Source organism: Sitodiplosis mosellana, unplaced genomic scaffold (genome assembly GCF_009176505.1).
Source record: "Sitodiplosis mosellana isolate CC-2019 unplaced genomic scaffold, AAFC_SMos_1.0 Smas_scaffold_6165, whole genome shotgun sequence".
Lineage (NCBI taxonomy): Eukaryota > Metazoa > Arthropoda > Insecta > Diptera > Cecidomyiidae > Sitodiplosis > Sitodiplosis mosellana.
The window spans coordinates 3,369,257-3,382,511 of record NW_022601406.1 but is presented as its reverse complement, the minus strand read 5'-3'; the positions used below and the strand labels follow the sequence as shown (position 1 = coordinate 3,382,511).

The 13,255-nt window shown below is 38.3% G+C and overlaps 1 protein-coding gene across 1 annotated transcript in view; it reads right to left on the bottom strand.

Annotated features, from left to right (window-relative positions):
* Nucleotides 1-5,100, bottom strand: part of LOC129574544 (metabotropic glutamate receptor 8) — a 75,356-nt gene extending 70,256 nt beyond the window's left edge. The window contains exons 1-2 of the mRNA XM_055456639.1: nt 4,935-5,100; nt 4,680-4,791 (exon numbers count right to left, since the gene is read on the bottom strand). The gene's annotated coding sequence lies outside the window, so the exon portion shown is untranslated. The remainder of the gene's footprint in view (nt 1-4,679; nt 4,792-4,934) is intronic.
* Between the last annotated feature and the right edge of the window lie 8,155 nt (nt 5,101-13,255).

The following is a 13,255-nucleotide window of genomic DNA, read 5'->3' as shown; positions in this document are numbered from 1 at the left end:
CACACACACACACACACACACACACACACACACACACACACACACACTGATTTACTGCATTTTCATTTCCAATGATCTTAAGGTATAAAACGTTGTTTGAAATGTCTTTATCCGTATATAGCAAAGCTTTGGCTCAACCAATTTCATTCGGTTGCTCTTTGCCTTTCGGTTTTCTATCGCTCTTGCAATGTGAAAAGCCTGGTCATGGCCAATTTTTCTTCTCTTTTAGCCGAATGAAGAAAAGAGATGCGATTGGGAGAGATGGAGAGTTTTAATACAGTGTGCCTGATTTCACAAAGAGAATTTGAAGAGGAAAATTGATGAGTGCTCATCAATCTGACGTCTTGTAATAGTTCCGATTCAATAATCTCCTACCGAAAATTTTCTCTGTTCGGAGCAAACACACACACACACACACACACACACACACACACACACACAAAGTGCAGAATGAAAAGGCAGAACAGAATCAAAGAATCACTGAATGTATCCGATTTAATTATATTTTTATCCAATTTTGTTTATCGTAAATCAATTGGTCGATTTTCTGCTTGGTGTTTATATGTTTGCGTTGGTCGTGCAACGTGTGTTCATTGTTCACCCGTATCGCTTCGTCATTTCATCGCCACTTGATGCTATTGCCGAGGCAGTGGCAGGCGACAGTGGCGGACTGAATGCTTTGAGACGCTCTGGCCCTCTAATGGTACTTACTTGGTGTATTGTGATGTGATGGTAATACAAAACGGCATTTTGAATTGACATATTGTTCATTTACTACGTTTGCCTTGAAAACACAAACCACCACCTCCACCACCTCCACCTCCACCACCATCGCTGCAGCCACTGTCGTCGACCTTTTGAAATCTATTCCAAATTGTTGCTGCCCTTCTCACACTCATTCACTCCTTTTGGTGTATTTATTACATTCTGATTATTTATTTTCGTAATCATTTCAAAACATTACGTAGACCATCTATTGGTACAGCGAAAATGTCGATAGAGGAGTAGAGCGTTAGGGGGAAAGCGAGAAAAAGAGAAAGAGAGAGAGAGAGAGAGATCGTTTGAGAAAGAAAAAGAAAAGCAATAGAGAAAACGAAGAGTTTTGCGTAAAGTCAATTTACTCCAGCAAAGTGAAATCTCAGTGAAACGATTGATATCGTTGCTATAGAAGATGATCCGATTATAAAAGGCTTCACTCGCAATGCCAGTCAGCATGCGAGTTCATGGGCAAGATGCGATGCAATGAAGGTACACTCACTCTCTATCTCTCTCAGACACACACACACACACACACACACAAACATATTCGGAAAGATTGCAAGTCTTTCGTTGTGCTATTCAGTTTTCTGTTGGGGTTTTCTCGAGATATTCTGTTGGCCACCCCATTGTAGATGTGTCTCTCTCCCGCACAACCTAGAACTGCTATCATTTCTCTTTCTCTCGCATTCAATTTGGATTTTTATCTAAAGCTTATTGTTACACGGATATCGATTAGAAAATGAATGTGGAATTCATTTCACGAATATTCAATTGTTATGATTTTATTGTGAACATCTTCAACGTTTATTTTTTTGCTCGTCTTCCTCTTATTCTTTCTCTTTCTGTTTTTCTACCTCATTCATTCTTTTATTCATTTCTGTTTGCTAAATGCACTGACGTAGTTCGTCTCCACATAGAAATTATTTGTGACGAACAGTGACTGTCAATAAAATGTGTGCTTGGCTATTATTCGGTTTTCTCGTTTTCAGAAAATGTTGGTTGTGCAACAATAACAACATCCTACTCGATCTATATTCAATCACATTAAATTCGTTGTTTTGCACGATTTGGCGTCGAAAAAAAATAAGAAACACGCACACGCATCGTTATAAGAGAGAATAGATGATGAGAAAAACACACACCTACCACCTCTGGTATTGATATTCAGTGGGATTTCATTACCAAAAATAAGTGGGAATACATGAAATGAAAAGGGCATATCCAAAAGCATTTGAATTCGATATCATCATACGCTTGAATCTTCAATTTGAATAGAACAATGGGAAAATGCATTGCGCTCGTCAATTCGTTGGGAATTGCATTTTAACATTTCAATTGAACATTTCAATGCTGAAGAACGAGCGCATCACTTTCGATTTTTTTTTTCTTCTTTTTTTTTGAATGCTTCATTTTTGATGTCAATTACTTTGTGCAAGGGTACAAGTCAATCGATTGCACAATTTACCATGATTTTTATTTCTTTCTTTATCGTGGAAAATGTTCACGACGAACGTTTGATAGTTTTCCATCTACAGTTTTATGTGTCCTTTATCTATCGCTCTACTGTTTTTGCCAGAGGTTGGTTGCAGATAAATTTATTTATATAAATTTCAAATATCAAATAAATTTATCCGATATTTTTCATGCATTGTGTTGTTCTGACGCATTCGTAGTACATGAAAGAAACATCGGCTGTTGTATTGGCAGCCAGCTATTCATCGCAGGAATGAGATTTTTGTTTTGTTCATTTACCGATATTTGTGAACAAGTCTGCCACTGTGTCACTACATAGTATATATAGTTCATAAGAAATGTTCAGAGACGAAAATGTTTGCCATTTAGTTTTACATTGCCAATACATTAGTTATGGAGATTTTTGTTTTGTTTATTTTTTGTTGTTTGTAAACAAATCTGCATATCTTTTTGCATTGTCTCTACACACTTCTCATGGACATATACTATGTACAGTGGCAATGCAAAAAGATCAGCAGATTTGTTTACAAACAACAAAAAATAAACAAAACAAAACAAAAATCTCCATAACTAATGTATTGGCAATGTAAAACTAAATGGCAAACATTTTCGTCTCTGCAACATTTCTTATGGACTATATATACTATGTAGTGACACAGTGGCAGAATTGTTGACAAATAACGGTGAATGAACAAAACGAAAATCTCATTCCAGCAATAAATAGCTGGCAAATGCGTTAGAACAACACGACGCATGAAAATTATCGGAAAAATTTATTTGATATTTGAAATTTATATAAATAAATTTATATGCAACCAACCTCTGGTTTTTGCTACGTCGCTCTCTTGCTGTCTTACTCTTCCACTCTCTTTCTCTCTCTCTCTCCTCATCTTGACGTGCGTCTCTCCCGCTCAATGGATCTCGCTTTCTAACTTCGTCCATTGTTTTCTGTTTGCTTTTTGGTTGACTCTAATCAACTGTTAGCAACTAATTAACGGCAGATGTAATTGTGATTATTTTCAATTTTTGGTGTTAGATAACACTCGGGAGATGGTGTGATTGATATTCTATTTCATGTATTAAATACATTACACGACTCTTTTTACGATTATTTCAAAATAGAATGACTTATCAATCACATTTTCATTGCATTTTCTTTTGGAATCGTCGATTTTAACGATAAGAAAACGAGAAGAAAAAAGCAAAAGAAGAATAAAAGACCATAAAAAAATCCATTAGATTTGAAACTTACAATCATTCATTCCTTTCATCAATCAACCGAGTTTGTTCACAAATCGGTTGACGGAATTTGTCATATTCACAAACACCACCACCACCACCACCATTCCGAAATTCAATCGCTTGAATCTTTTAATGCAAGTGAAATCGGTCGAATGATGAATACTGATTCTTCAGTAAAAATAGCAACTACCAGCACTATTTGCCCAGGCCATTGAATTAGTATTCTCACCTCATTGGTCTCTTTAGAAAGAAAAAAATGAGCATATAAATCATTGAATTTTACTGTCTTCACAAAAAAAACAGCAGCAAGAACAGCAACAACATCAACAATGAATAGAAATCTACGATACGTTTTCAGTTGGTAATTTTTCATACTAATAGCTGAGCCACACGTACATACTATTTATCGAGAGAGAGAGAGAGAGAGAGAGAGAGAGAGAGAGAGAGCGAGAGAGAGAGAGAGACACACAGCATGATAAAGAAAGCGTACAAAGGAAGAGAAGTAGAGAAAAAAATGCGTAATTGGCAATTTCGTGAGGATTGAATAAAAGCAAAAGTTCTGTTGTTTTACGATTCAGCTGGTGGTTCGACAGTAACGGCAGCAGCAGCAGCAAAAGCAGCAGTTGCCGAGGCATACCTTAGATTCTTCACTTCAATTGGCAAAGTGCATTTTAATGCATCGCAACTCGAACACATCCATATAATTGATGTGCAGTGCAATGTCAAGTATTTTATAGAAAAATTATTTCCGTTGAACGTTCTGCCGTGCGAATCAGCACCAGTCCCGGTATTCGATTATTTATTTTATTCAAGCCCAAATCGATATATCAACAGAACGAACGAACGAAAAAAAAAAGTCTAGCAAATTTATTATTTTAAACGGCGAACCTTAATGCCATGTTATTTTTTCAATTATTATTATTGAGTGGTTTCGAGTTAAATATCAGTATATGTTTGCTTTTGGTGGCGCGAGTCCCACGATGTGTATGTTTCAAAACGAGGATTAGCGCACGCGAGACACAGTGAACGAACCAATTTATACAAACAAATTGGAATCAAAAGGATAATAAAATGTATCAAACCAAAAGCCATTTTCGAAAAATTCACCATACAAGTTGCAACCATTGTCCAAAACCATAATAATTCATATCTGAAAGAAACTAATTTAATAAAAAGCCAAATGGTAAACCTTCACAAGCACTCACGTTCACTCACAGCTAATTTATGATTAATACACTTTTTTCGGTAATTTTTGTTCGTCTTTGCAATGGTAATTTTCACGTATAATTATTTTGTTCTTATTGTTGTCGGTTTTCTCTAATAAATATTAATATATGAAAAAGAAAAATAAGAACATTTTTATATTGCGCTAATGATCAAAAAAATTGATGTGTTCGCCAAGAGAAGACCTGAGATCTCTCTGATAGTGTGACTGTAATGGGAGGAAAATCTCTTTGTACGTTTCACGTATTTATATCTCAGTTGACTTATAATTTCGTCGATGAAATAAAATTCGCGTGCGAATCTATGGAAGAATCGTATGTATTTTCATATATCTGTGTGTCGTTCCGGATGTTCCGCTGTTCGTTCTGTTCAGTACGAAAGCGATAGCTACAACTGAACGGTCCTAATGTGTTCGTCTAGCTTTTATATGCCTCGATATGGGGGATGATGATGTGCAATGCAAGAGCAGAAAAAATTTCCATCCAACATCGTTCTCGCACTGGATGCCTGAGCAAAGCACGCGATATTCCATATCGCAGCCAGTAAAGCACAACGTGTTTTCGGTCGCATGTATTGTGTGTTCGTGTATGTTGTGTCGACGATATCAGAGCAGCCAGCAGCAGTGGAGCAAAAGCATCGAACATTGATCTGTGTTCAGTTTTCCACTTTGTATTTGCACACGATGCTGATGCTGCTACTGCTGCTGGAGTTCATATCTCGCTTCCTCACGTTAAGTGTGTAGTCCGTGTTCGCAACGCAGAATAAAGTGAGTATAACGTACACACGCAGTGTGTATCCATCACTAGAAAGTGGAGCATTCACTGGAAGACACACAAAATGACAAACAACACACGTTAAACCCCGAGTCCTACATCAACAACAACAACAACAACAACAACAACAACAACAACAACAGCAGCAGCAAAAGTCGTAGAAGCAGTGACGGCGGCGATGTCGGCAGCGGCAACCAGTCAGCCATCGCCAGTACTCTTAGAGCCCCGGAGTTGTGAAACGTTGACGGATAATGGAAAATTAAAAATTGAATATAGAGACGCATCTCGGTCGCGCGCCGCGCGAGACTTCCTTTCAACAAATTAGAATTTGCTAACGGTATTCGATTGGCCCCGACGACGATTCAATTGTCTTGATATCGAGAGCCAGCGAACGAGAAGTGAATTCCATGAAGAACATCGGTTCGTGAGAATGTTACAAGTGAGCACACAGAATATGAGCCGAGAAATGAACTGGGAAAAAGGGGAACAAGAGAAAAACAGAAGAAAAATTGATCCAGAAAGTGAACGTGTGAGCGAGAGAAAAAAGTTATATAACTTTTTCTTGGTCTTGTCATCGATTTTCTCTTTAGCTCTCTCTCTCTCTCGCTCTCCCCCAAATGACAATTACCGAAGACAAGTTCTCGCATTTTCTGCCCGCCGCTCTTTCTAAGGACGGGATTTCTTTTTGCTGATTCTTTACTTTTTGCGATCACAGCTCTCTCTTTTTCGCACACATACACTCACACCGTCTCTTCAGCTTTCGCTGGCTCACTCTCTATCTCTCTAAGTAGAGAAAATTGGTTTTCTGGATACACACTTAATTCCGATGCGCGAAACGATGAACGAATACAGTCGTGTGTTTTCTTTTTCGTTATGTCGTTGTCATCAAGTCTTATTTTCTATTTTGAAAAGCGAATATCACCAGTTAAGTTGGTTTGAAAATAGAATTTCCATGTTTAAATTTGAGATCAAAATAGATTTTCGTACTTTTATCAAACATAATCGTGGCTGTGGTGGCCGTTTGTTGCTTTGTATTCGGACGGTCGAAATTTTGTGCGTCGGTTTGTTTTTCTTCATTTGAGACAATTGTGTCATCTTCATCATAATCATCATTGTCGTCTTCATCGTTATCTTAGTCGATGACGACGTTATTCTTCCTCTCGTTAGTTGACATTTTGAATTGGTTTTACGCGCTCAAAAGTTCACTCATCAAATGCGAGTCTTTGACAAAACTTCCGACGACAACGAGCAACGAACCGCTCTCTGCTCCAATTTACAAAGCAGCACGCTATTTCCCTTTGATGATGCAACCTCTACTGCTAGCTGCTACTGTCATGCTTTTTTGTATCCGAAAAATTCATTACATTTTCGTTTGTCGTAATTAACTTGTGTAAGTCATAATTCACTTACGTGAAACGTTTTGACAATTAAATTTTTATTGTCATTCGGGGATTTGGTCGTTGCCATCAAATTATTCAATTTTAATAAAGTGAGTGTGGTGTGATGATGATCGGAATTCAAGATTCGTGCGGCTTCGCACCATCAATCCAAATACCATATTGGTTATCACGTTTCTATTGCGGCACGCTGTCTTTCTCCCTCTCGTTCACATTTGAAAGAGAGAGAGAGAGAGAGAGAGAGAGAGAGAGAGAGAGAGAGAGAGAAAGAGAGAGAGAGCAAGCAAGCATCTTTTCACTTGCCGTCTGCCCATGGAGCATTTCCCATTCACTTCAACTCTCGTATTAACCCATCTCCGGTTTATTTTGCTCGCTCATTTTGCTATTGAGCATTTGATCGTTAAATCGGCCTCGATTGTAAGTTGTATCGATAAAGAAATAAATGCATGTCCAAAATATTTACTACATTTTTCGGCCCAACAAATATAGCTGATGGCATTTTGGCATAAACGCGTGTCTTACATCTTGACGACATAAATGCGATGGTATTTCCATTCAAACCATTTCAAGAATAATAACAATAAATAATAAAAATGAGATGAAACATAGAAGCTTACAGCACACATATTTTTGTGTGTGCAGCATAGATACACGCGCACTCCCACAGCATATAAAGCGCACATTTTCCATATCCATATATAGCAAAATTCGTTCCCGTTTTTTTTTTCTCGCAATGTTGTTGTTTGGAACGGGGAGGTGGGTCTAGCAAAGAGAAAGAGAGCTTACAAAACGGCACAACGTGAATGCCTGATGCCGAGAAAGAGACAGAAGCGGTTCCATACAGTTTATATGTGTGTTTTGTTGTGTACCAAGAGGAGAGAAGGAGAAAAAACATAATTCGCATACGTAGCCGAATAAGCGGGTCTGCTGAGCGCGCTTCTGAGGGCGCGCACATTTTGAATTGCTGAGCAAGCGATGGCGTGGACGGCGAATATAGCAGCAGGAACTCTCATCTTGTATAGACCATTCCGATACCATCAGCTTCACTCCTTTTCATTTCGCGCAAGCAAAGCCGCCGTCGCCACCACCACTACCACCATCGCTTTCCGTCGCTCCATAACCCTCAGATAACTCAGTTGATGTGCGTTGTGTGTATCCAATTCGGTTGAATCCATGCCTGTCTGGAAGTATACGATGACACCGACACACACACACACACACACAGCACGCCTAATGCGCTCGGCCAGAATTTTTCCATTGAAATTGTCTCTCTTTTCGTTTGTTCATAGTTTTTTTTTGCTGTTTTTTCTTTCCTTTACTCTATTTTTTATGGAACACAAACAACAAACCATTCGTTCTCCATGATTACAGAATATCGGTGTTACTGGCTTTCGACACACATCTAAAAAAAAAAACACAAAAATATTCCTCTCGTGATGCTTTCAACTAGATCATATGTAGTCACACACCGTCACATTACCTTTCGCCAAAATGTTTGTTATGACTTAGCTTCCCTGGCTGAAAAAAAAACCCAGCGATTGAGAGACAACAGCAACAACGACTGACGAGAAAAATGCTTCTTGAACACATTCACATTCATACAACGCCCAACCATCAGTTTGAGGACACAAAGCTCAATCTTTTCTCCACGCTCTTGTTACACACGGTTACCGTGTCTATACGAAGCGTGCACTCTTCTCTTTTTTTCACCATACCGATTCTGGCGAACAGTCAAATATAAAGCTTTGGCAATGCCAGAGCCTGCCATACGACAAAGCAGAAGTGGTAAAAGGTAGAAAGGAAACAGAAGAAAATACAGTAACAGTAACAGCAGAAAACATTATCAACGCGAAACATGTACCGTACTCTACTTTAAACTGCTTCTCATGCATATCAGAAACAGAACCGGGTGATTTTGTGATTTGTGGATTAGAGAAGAAAAATGCTTTAATTTCGGCCCGACAACGATACGCAACGACGTTTGCGCAACAACAATAAAAATATCATGACCGGCGGTGCCAATGAAAAATGCCACAATCACTACTGTATTTACCGCGAAGTTTTTTTTTGCCGCGTCTTCTTTTTCTCGTTACTTTTGAGCTGGCACCAAATTCGGATTGAGATGCCGTCAATTTAAAAGGAACGGAAGAAATCATTTCTTGGAAGTGTTCGAACGGCATTGGCAGAACCAACAACAACAATCATCGATGATACACTAAACGTCTTTTCCGATCGAATCGCATCGATATCGATGGTTCATTTGTTATGGATACGATTTTTTGTCTATTGTGTCATCATCAACCATATGATTACCGTCATTTGTAACATCATACTAAATCTCCACATAAATTGAGATTTGATTGAGAGTTAACACTGTGGCTGTGTGTAAATGAAGAAGAAGAAAAAATATACGTAGCACACGAAAGCAGATAAAGTGTGTTGAATAACAAGAAAAGCAGATTTTGCAAGCAAAATTGACGTTATCCATCAAAAACTATATACGCACGCATATGCAACGCGCGCCAAACAATAACAATAACAATAAACTATGATACTCTTATACTCGCTCTCCCATTCTCTCTCGTTTTCAGACACACGCCCGTTTAAACTATGTTGTATTATGGTTTGATTTGATGTTCTATCCAACAAATTCCCTTATCATGGCGATGCCGAGCGAATGTTTGCTTCCTTCCGCTTTTGACACCAATACAATTTACTAAGTAAAACTTTCCGTTGGTAAAATCTAATTATCAAACAGACGACTAACACATGCACACACCGAGGAGAGAGAGAGAGAGAGATTTAGGTCTATACCAAATGACAGTTTAAGCGATGCGATGAATACATATGATTTGCTTATAATATGAAATCATTTTACATGAAATTCACGTGGTTCACGCACAATGATGAAAGATGATGACAAATCAGCCCGAACGTTGTGTTATATGGCAGTTGTTGTTATGGCACGAAAATTGTGAAAACAGCGCCAAGAGACCAATAAGCGAGTCGAGACGAAATAGCGGGCGAATAAAAGTGGGCGAAAGGGAGAACAAGTGGGAGACATACACACACACACATACAATGTAGAAAAAGTGACTTTTCAACAATATCGAAAAATGACTGAAGTTTCGCACTGACACTGATCATTCCTTAATTTGATAGCATGCCGTTTCGGCACCAATTCACAGTGATGGATCCATAAGCCAAACGAAATCAAATTATTCATGCCGCATTTGTTCAAGTAGAAGAGAGCTGGAGAGACAGAGAGAGAGAGAGAGAGAGAGAGTTTTTTTTTTGACGGGGGGGGGGGGCTAGAGTTAGAATAACGAATATCGAAATATATATGTGGGAATTTTATAAATCCGATCAACTCGAATTCCTACGCAAACAAATTCATTCCAATCGTTTCAAATGGTTTGTATTGAAATGCTTTACCGAGAAAAAAATAAGATCTCCATTTTTAGATGTAATTAGTGGTGAGAATTTTTGCGTTTCCTCCTTCGCTTTCTTCACTTTTATCTCGGTATCTCTTTTTTCCCAAATTCATTCAGTTCGCAGCAGCGTAAAACGAAAACAGATTCTCTCACAGCGGCAAGAGAGCGAATTAATTATAAAAAAAAAAATTTTAAGCTGCATGTGTAAAACTGATGAACAATATATGCAGCCACCATACGGAAATCGAAGAACACGTAAAAAATCTGTTTCTTTCGATGCAAATGACACGATGTATGTGTGTGTATGTGTATTTATCGAATGATGACGGTGACAAAAATCACAAAAGATACGTAAGAGGGAACGATGTCAATAAAAAAAAACATGATGGCAATACCAACAAACCAGCATATTTCAAGGAAAACTGGAAATGAATCTCTTTACTTTTACTCATTCACTCGTTCGCTTATTCTTTCTGTTTCATTCGTTTTCGTGTGCTATGTGCTGGTGTGTGCGATATTCTTTTTTTATTTTGCTCTATTCGTTTCGTTTCATTCGCTTGTTCATATCTTTGGCAGTTTACATTGCTTGTGCGATGACTTGATCGAACACATTTACCCATTATGTATATAATGATGTAGGGTAAACAAGCCAAACTGCCATGCGAATGTGAAACGTCTTCGAGCGCCTAGTCATCCGAAATTTGAAGCTATTTCGCCTGATTTTATGATGACAAGAATTAGAGGGAGCAAGTGCTTACCCTGCGGACCAATGCCATGAGTTATTCTCGCTTAAATCTCGCATACATCAACGTAAAACGAAAAGAAGACGATGAAAATACATCTTTTTCTTCCCATTCTTTTTCCCTTGGCTCTTTATGCTTCTCATAATATGCTTTTTTTTATGCGTGTGTATGTAAGTAGAAAAATTGATAACTTTTGAATCAATCGTTGTAGCGCTCACACAGGCTTCACCAGATAGAACGCACAGCAGAGAATGTAAACGAGACTGTGTGTGTGTGTGTGTGTGAACCGAGAGGAAATGACAACAACAAGAACGGCAAAAAAAGAGAAGAAGACAACGAAAAAACGAAGTCTGCCACGTTCGAATAGTATATCTGACAAATAGTAGTCAACCGCAGGAACAATAAAAATATCAGTTCTATATCTATTCTCACTCTCATTTACTCTCTTTGTCAACATTCTTCTTCTTTTTCGCATCTCGACCGAATTCATTTCATTTCAATGGTTGTGTGTGTGTGTGTGTGTGTTTGTGTCATAGTAGATATTTTCGTTTTTCGTCTTCCGAATATGGAAAATCGTTCCCCAAAAATTATATACACAGTACAAACCCACACACACACAAATATTCTAATCAAAATATTTTCATTTCTCTTTCAATACGTAGACACGTGGATTAAAAGTTGTGGTAAAATAACTTCACAAATTTTTAATCCACACCATATGAGCTAAAAACAATTCGTGCCGGATTAAAAAGCTTTGAAAGCACATTTTTAAGCCATACCGTACGTATCTATGCATAATTATTTCGGGCGACGTTGGTGGTGGCGGCGGCGGTGACGGCTTCTGCAAACTACTGATTTTCCGCGGTGTTTGTTCTCTCTCTCGTTCTCTCACGCATATTTAGAATATTTTCGAGAATAATTTTTAGCTGACATTCTTCTTTCACTCCGGGTCCTACATGATTTTGATCTCCTTTCGTTGTGTTCTTTTTCCGAACTTTTCCGACCATTTTTCATTTCAACCAGTTTATCTATCGGGGATTTCATTTGTTTTCCTCTCCGATCTCTAGCTTCCTCCTTCTATTCGTACACGTTCCGTATGGAGAAGACTGTTTAATATTCAAATGAAAATGTGCTTGTGAATGTATGTGTGATATAATATAAATAAAATATAACCATGGCTATATGGTCGTATAAATTGTTGGGCCGATGAACATCGACAAGTGTTAAAAAACAGTTAGCAAAACATGTAGACATATATATGTATTTTATTTTATCAACTCAGTTTTGGTTGTTTGCTCTTCGATAAAATCAGCGTTTTTCAAATAAAGAACCGGGAGAGAGTGAGAGATGCGGAGAGATGCGAACAAATGAGCAAGCAAGCAGAGCAAGGGTAGAAGGAAAAGCAACAAAAAAGCACGAGCGGCAGCAACTTTTAACATCAGCATCAACATCAACATCAACAACAACATCAGAGAACATGAACATTGAACATGAAAACAATATAATAATTTGCACATTGAGTTTCGAGGTTTTGCGGATGGAAGCGGATAAAGCGGGAAGACAAATCATACACACAAAATCTAAGTGATGATGTGAGAGGGGAGCGGTCGGAAAGAGCGAATCATTGAGCCCGAGCCCAAGCACAGAACAGAGAGAGAGAGAGAGTGAGTGAGACTGAGGAAAAAGAAGAAAAACGAAGAAGAAATAGAGAAAAAAAAACGAGCAACGGAAGTATATCAAAAATAGAAAAAGGGATTGTTTTGAGTAAGAGTGAACAGAAAAAAAATCCTTGCATATGCTCTATTGAAATATGACTCATTATTGACATATATACGTGTTGGTATGTGGCAATAGAGAGCAACAGCACGCAATGTTTTGTGTGAAAGTTTCCGTATATTGTTCGATGTCAAACACTTCATGTTCAAAATTTTATCGCTTGATGTATGAGGGTCTCTGTGTGTATGTGTTGATGTCGGTCCGTTGTTCCATCGTTTGTTCGTTCGGTTTGTTTATTCGGCTTTTTTTTGTTCGTTTCGAATCAGTGGTGGCCGATTTCGATTTGTGCATGCATTGCATGAACCGTTCGCTCTTCGGGTGGTAGTGGCTGCAGCGACATCGACGACGGTGGTGGTTGATTTCTATTTTTGCTACCTTCTTGAAATTCGCTTAAATCACCTTTCCAAGTTGATGGTTAGCAATTAAGGATCCAC